This window comes from Salmo trutta, chromosome 16 (assembly GCF_901001165.1).
Source record: "Salmo trutta chromosome 16, fSalTru1.1, whole genome shotgun sequence".
NCBI lineage: Eukaryota > Metazoa > Chordata > Actinopteri > Salmoniformes > Salmonidae > Salmo > Salmo trutta.
The window spans coordinates 16,866,888-16,874,792 of record NC_042972.1 but is presented as its reverse complement, the minus strand read 5'-3'; positions in this window follow the sequence as shown (position 1 = coordinate 16,874,792).

Here is a 7,905-nt window from a genome sequence, read left to right as displayed (position 1 = left end):
GTTTGTCCTGGGGACCTCCCTAATTTGTTTTTAGGATGTTCTCGGGACGTTGTTTTGTGGTCCCCGGACTCACTGACTGACTGACTGACTCATTCATTCACTTGACTGGAGTTGTGGTTGTATATTGGTGGGGTCAATTGTGTCATTTGAATGTCTTGATATTACAGCTAAAGTCAGGAATGTGGTTTGGTGTGTAGTCAGCTACTACTGAAGTATGACACTTGATATGCATGAAAATAGAAAAAGAGTGAATATTACATTATTGGTTAAAGTTATTTCACTATTAATTGACTTTTTTAATGAATAGTCCTAAATATATATAAATAAATAAAAATTATTTTGGACAAATCATTCACTAACTCCTAAACCTCAACTACATATTGTAATGAATACTGTGAAAATGTATCAAGTTGAGGAGACATACAGTACATAGAGCTATGACTAAATGGAACTCTATTCCACATCAAGTAACTGAAGCAAGCAGTAAAATCAGATAAAAAACAGATACAACTACATCTTATTGTGCAACAAGGGCTGTGAAGAGACAAAACAAACACACACACGATAACACACGCACATTGTCATGTTGTAATATTGTCGTATTATACATTTTGTAATGTAGATACTCTATGTAGTGGTGTAATAATGTGTTGCATGATGTACTGTTTTATAAAAAAAATATGTAATTGTCTTAATATTGTTTGGACACCAATTTTGTAAAGATAGTAAGTACTTTCACATAAGTCAGGAAGTTACAGCTTGGTTGGAAATGGGTCTTCCAAATGGACAATGACCCCAAGCATACTTCCAAAGTTGTGGCAAAATGGTTTAAGGACAACAAAGTCAAGGTATTGGAGTGGCCATCACAAAGTCCTGACCATATTCCTATGGACAATTTCTGGGCAGAAATTAAAAAGCATGTGTGAGCAAGGAGACCTACAAACCTGACTCAGTTACACCAGCTCTGTCAGGAGGAATGGGTCAAAATTCACCCAACTTATTGTGGGAAGCTTGTGGAAGACTACCCAAAACATTTGACCCAATTAAACAATTTAAAGCCAATGCCACCAATTTGTAAGTCGCTCTGGATAAGAGCGTCTGCTAAATGACGTAAATGTAAATGTAAAAATTACTGTAAAGAGGATGTCAATATCCTTAACTCTGATATAGTCCCACTGTTTATTGAGATAAAACAAATCTCTCGTGGACAGACTATGTTAACATAAATGGTACCGTAGCATCTGGCAACAGACTGTGGGATCCGATGACTCTCCTTCCTGAGCGGTATGACGGCTTCGTGGTCCCATGGTGTTTATACTTGCGTACTATCATTTGTGCATATGAACGTGGTGCCTTCAGGCATTTGGAAATTGTTCCCAAGGATGAACCAGACTTGTGGAGGTCTACAATATTTTTTCTGAGGTCTTGGCTCATTTTCTTTAGATTTCCCCATGATGTCAAGCAAAGAGGCACTGAGTTTGAAGGTAGGCCTTGAAATACATCCACAGGTACACCTCCAACCGACTCAAATGATGTCAATTAGCCTATCAGAAGCTTCTAAAGCCATGACATAATTTTCTGGAATTTTCCAAGCTGTTTAAAGGCATAGTCAACTTAGTGTATGTAAACTTCTGACCCACTGGAATTGTGATAGTGAATTATAAATGAAATAATCTGTCTGTAAACAATTGTTGGAAAAATGACTTGTGTCATGCACAAAGTAGATGTCCTAACCGACATGTCAAAACTCTAGTTTGTTAACAAGAAATTTGTGGAGTGGTTGAAAAACAAGTTTTAATGACTCCAACCTAAGTGTATGTAAACTTCCGACTTCAACTGTACATAAAGATAAGGGTAAAGTGACAAAACAACATGATAGATAATAAACAGTTGATGCAGCGTATGTGATGAGTCAAAAAGGGACAATGCACATGTCTGGGTAGCTATTTGGTTAGCTATTTAGTAGTCTTATGGCTTGGGGGGTTCAGTGCCTTGCAAAAATCTTCATCCCCCTTGGTGTTTTTCCAATTTGTTGCATTACAACCTGTAATTTATATTGATTTTTATTTGGATTGTAATGAACATACACAAAATATTCCAAATTGGTGAAGTAAAATGAAAAAAAATTACTTTCAAAAATAAAATAAATGTAAAAACTACTGATCCCTTTGTTATGAAACCCCTAAAGATCTGGTGCAACCAATTACCTTCAGAAGTCACATAATTGGTTAAATAAAGTCCACCTGTGTGCAATCTAAGGGTCACATGATCTCAGTATATAAACACCTGTTCTGAAAAGCCCCAGAGTCTGCAACACCACTAAGCAAGGGGCAAAATCACTAAGCAAGGGGCACCACCAAGCAAGCTGTCACGTCCTGACCAGTAAAAGGGGTTATTTGTTATTGTAGTTTGGTCAGGGTGTGGCAGAGGGTGTTTGTTTTGTGTGTTTTGGTGTTTTTTGGTTTATGTTCTATGTTATCTATTTCTGTGTTTATCTAGTTCTTATATTTCTATGTTGTGTATTTTGGGGTGATCTCTAATTGGAGGCAGCTGAATCTCGTTGCCTCTGATTAGAGATCACATTTAAGTAGGGGTTTTTCTTCATGGGTTTTGTGGGTAGTTGTTTTTCGTATTATCCTTGTGTCCTTACGGAACTGTTGGTTGACGTTGATTTAGTTTGTTTAAAGTGTTCACTTATATAAATAAAAGAAGATGAGCATGATACCCGCTGCGCCTTGGTCCACTTTCTACAACGCGCCTGACAAGCGACACCATGAAGACCAAGGAGCTCTCCAAACAGGTCAGGGACAAAGTTGTGGAGAAGTACAGGTCAGGGTTGAGTTATAAAAAAATATCAGAAACTTTGAACATCCCACGGAGCACCATTAAATCCATTATTAAAAAATTGAAAGAATATGGCACCACAGCAAACCTGCCAAGAGAGGGCCGCCCACCAAAACTCACAGACCAGGCAAGGAGGGCATTAATCAGAGAGGCAACAAAGATACCAAAGATAACCCTAAAGGAGCTGCAAAGCTCCACAGCGGAGATTGGAGTATCTGTCCAGCAGATCACTTTAAGCCATACACTCCACAGAGCTGGGCTTTGCGGAAGAGTGGCCAGAAAAAAAGCCATTGCTTAACCTCTATGGGCTAAGTGGAACGCTTATATCGGGTACGTTTTTTATCCGGCCGTGCAAATACTGCCCCCCAGGTTAAAGAAATAAATAAGCAGACACTTTTGGTGTTCACCAAAAGGCATGTGGGAGACTCCCCAAACATATGGAAGAAGGTACTCTGGTCAGATGAGACTAAAATTTAGCTTTTGGCCATCAAGGAAAACGCTATGTCTGGCGCAAACCCAACACCTCTCACATCACCCAGAGAACACCATCCCCAAAGTGAAGCATGGTGGTGGCAGCAGCATGCTGTGGGTATGTTTTTCATCGGCAGGGACTGGGAAACTGGTCAGAATTGAAGGAATGATGGATGGTGCTAAATACAGGGAAATTCTTGATGGAAACCTGTTTCAGACTTCCAGAGATTTGAGACTGGGACGGAGGTTCACCTTCCAGCAGGACAGTGACCCTAAGCATACTGCTTAACCCCTGGTTGGGCTCCGTCCCGTATGCGGGACGGACATCCAGCGAAAAATCCTATCACCATTAGCATAACGAAATTAATATTTTTTTTTTCAAACATAGGACTATGTTATATCGTTTTATAGATACACCTCTCCTGAATCGAACCACATTGTCCGATTTCAAAAAGGCTTTACAGCAAAAGCAAAACATTCGATTATGTTAGAGGAGTATATCGTAAAAGTAGCCACATAGCCATTTTCCGACCAACCACATGCATCACAAATAACCAAAAAACAGCTAAATGCAGCACTAACCTTTGACAATCTTCATCAGATGACACCCCTAGGACATCATGTTACACAATACATGCATTCTTTTGTTCGATAAAGTTCATATTTATATATAAAAACAGCATTTTACATCGGCGCGTAACGTTGACTAACTATTTTCCCTCAAATGCATCCGGTGAAACAGCGCTCCAATTTAGTAAATTACTATTCGAAAACATTTTTAAAATGTAATATTGTCATTCTAAGATTTATAGATGAATATCTCTTGAAAGCACCTGTAATGCCAGATTTAAAAATAACTTTACTGGGTAATCACACTTTGCGATAAAAGGGGATGCGATACTCAGAAAAATAGGCTACCGTTACAGGTGAAATAATCTGTCTGTAAACAATTGTTGGAAAAAATTACTTGTGTCATGCACAAAGTAGATATCCTAACCGACTTGCCAAAACTATAGTTTGTTACCAAGAAATTTGTGGAGTGGTTGAAAAATGAGATTTAATGACTTCAACCTAAGTGTATGTAAACTTCCGACTTCAACTATATATACTGTATTTTAGTCATGGCTCATCCTATATAACTACTGCTGTAAACACCTTTTTTATTCACATACTGTCCATACTGTCTACACACACCATTATATGTTTGTATTTATATTCTGGTCTCTGATATTACTAATTCTGATATTTCTTAATTTATGGATTTATGTGTGTATTGTTTTGTTTATTTTTATTTGTATTGCTATGTATTACTGCAGTGTTGGAGCTAGAAACACAAGCGTTTCACTGCACCTGCTATAACATCTGCAAATTTGTGTATGTGTGTCACGTCTTGACAAGTAATAGGGGTTCTTTGTATTGTAGTTTGGTTAGGATGTGGCAGGGGGTATTTGTTTTATGTGGTTCGGGTGGTGGTTTGTTTAGAAGGGTGTTTGATTTATTATTTCCGGGTTTTGGGTTTTGTTCTATGTTTTTTTGTATTTCTATGTTCTCTCTAGTTTAGTATTTCTATGTCTAGGTAATTGGGTGTTGGACTCTCAATTGGAGGCAGGTGTTTTTAGTTACCTCTGATTGAGAGTCCTATATATAGGTATGTGTTTTGTTTGTGTTTTGTGGGAGATTGTTTCTGTGTATAGCTTCAAGCCTTACAGGACTGTTATTTGTCGTTGTTTCTTTTTGTGAACGTGTTTATTTTTGGTTCACCTTCTTTGCCAACTAAATAAAAAAGAAGATGAGTGCACATTTCCCCGCTGCGTCTTGGTCCCCTTTATCCGACGACAACCGTTACAATGTGATTTGCTGATGGGATGACAAGGGATGTTTTCTTGACAAGTGTGTGATGTTCCAATGTAATGGGTACTTTTGGGTGTCAGGGAAAATATATGGAGTAAAATGTACATTATTTTCTCTATGAAGTAAAAGTAAAGTTGTGTAAAACATTAATAGTAAAATAAAGTGCAGATGCCCCAAAAAACGACTTAAGAAGTACTTGAAAATATGTTTACTATAGTATGGTACACCACTGGGCGATTTCCATATTGAGCATGTCACTCGTACTTCCTGTTTGAGTGTTTGCTTGTAAGCATGAATCAGCAGGAAATGGTTATTGTCAGATTTGCCAAAGGGAGGGCAAGGGCCTTGTATGCGTTTCTGTATGTGGAGTAAAGGTGATTCAACTGCTGATTGTCGCTTTCATATTTATTTTCATTGCATTGATTCAGTCAGAGAAGTCTTGCCACTCAAAGGCCAAAGGGGTATATCAAAATAAAAATGTATCCATTCAGTTACAGCACACTCTGACACAAGGAATGAGAATACATTTACAAAGGTCAAAACAGGGTCAAATTTATACTGGAACTTGCTCATTCGTAAACACACAAATCCATCATTCAGTTACAGCACACTCTCACATAAGGAATGAGAATCAACTTTATACTGGAACTTGCAAGCAGGGTATCATGAAGTTGGAAAAAGTACAGTAAAAATGGTGAAAAGTACAGTCTTCACGGCACTTTCCATTTTGAGCTCTACTTTAAAGTATGCTTTCAGCTTGTTTTAGCTCCCCTCTCATGGTTCCCCTGCCTCGCATCTCTCCTCACAGTTGATATCTCAGCACTCTGGAGTACCAGCGGTTCTCATTAGCGACAGGGTAGAGGTGCGTGCGTGCGTAGCAGGGGCAGAAATGGACAGAGGCTCAGCCCGTTGCAATTTGCAGGGCCAAAGATTTCACCACAGCTTGGACCTATGAAATAGCTTCATAATTCATTTTTTTCATGATATGCTGATTTAGGTATATGGAGGGTTGTGCAATGGCTAACTTAAAGCTTGCCGAACTTATGGAACTTAAACCTCCTCTTCAATATTTATCTTTATTTGCAAGTAGGCACCTCCATCAGTGACCTCATAAACCTATCCTTCAGTGGTTAAGCTGAGGACTCATTCCATGACCTGTTTAGTAATTTCACACATAACCTTTGGGAACAGGAAAGAGCTAGCTCCCAAGGCACTGAGGAGTCAGCATGCTGTTACTGTTGCCTTTCGACTTCTTATTCAACTTCTAATCCCAAGACAGAACGAGGGATACAGTTCAGTCTTTAAGCAGGTTATACAGCTTCCCGGGTGTCTGATTATAATTACATAATAATTCCGTGTTTAATACATAGTATTGTGCAAATCACATTTGTTGCCTCAGTGCACTTTGCCAAGGCATGTGATATCATGTCTCCTTCCAGTCTTTACAATATAAGAACATATAGTTCTATTCTATTCGTACGGTTGTTGAGAGAAGTTTTCCAGTCTAAGCTAGTACACTTGATTTATGTGAACTTCAATAATAATTTAAATTGAGTACCTTTTCCCAACTTTCCCACGTTGAGATCTTTCATTTTCAACTATAGTTATTGTTTTGAAGCGCTGGGAGACATGCTGATGATGATTGTCTACAGAAAAGAAAAGGCAATTTGAGAGTATTTTAAGAGAGATTGATATGAAGGTGAAGTTGCCCATGGACTGATTTAAGGTAAATGTTTACTGAAAACATAAATGAGCACTTGTCTCTCAAATACATCGTTACAGTTGTTGGTTAGCTAGCTATCTGGCCATTTTTTTCCATATTAGCATACATGAGGCATCAGGCAAAACACCTCAAAATGAGACATGATATCAAGAACAAGAACGAGCTGAAACGAACCGCTTACGATTCACCACATGGCAGTTTCTTGTCATTGTTGCTAGCTATCTGGCCATCCAGATCCATACCAACACACATACCATACCAACACGTAATCAGATCTGGGTATCACCCCTGCTCTTTCACCCCATCTTTCTCTTACCCTCACCCTGTCTTTTTCTACACCTTGATCTATCCCCCTATTTTTCACCATTCCTTAAACCCCCGATTATTCTCTCTTTCCCCATATCCCTCTTCCCTCTCTCTCTCTGTCTTGCATCTGCTTACAGTATTCCCAGGGGCTCCAGGGGGCCAGAAGGTTCCATGAATTAATCATGAACATGGGCCCCCCAGACTCTGTGATCATCACCAACCTGTTCCAAAACATGTTGCCAAGCCACATCTCCCTCCCTCGCATCTTTCCGCATCTATAAGCATTGAAAATATAAGTAAATAAATCATTAGGAGTTCCGACAAGGGAACACACACGCACACACACACACACACACACACACACACACACAATACATGAGAGACTGAGATTGATCTTACCTTATAGACAGGAGTATGACTTCTTATGTGTTATGTTGTATTATATATTTATATTGTATTATATTTTTATATTGTATGTTGTATTATATTTTCTATGTTTTGAAAGTATAATGACAAAGCTTTTTTTTACAGTTACAAGATATCTCTTCAATGAGGAAAAGGGAACTGAGTTCTTCTTTGCTACCACCTGCCTCAACAATCAACAAAATAATGATTACACTGGGAAATAGAAGGAACACTAACATCCTTTCCCACAAAAGTAATGCAGTTAGCAGTTTTGATTGAATATGGCTCAGTCAGTCCCACACACT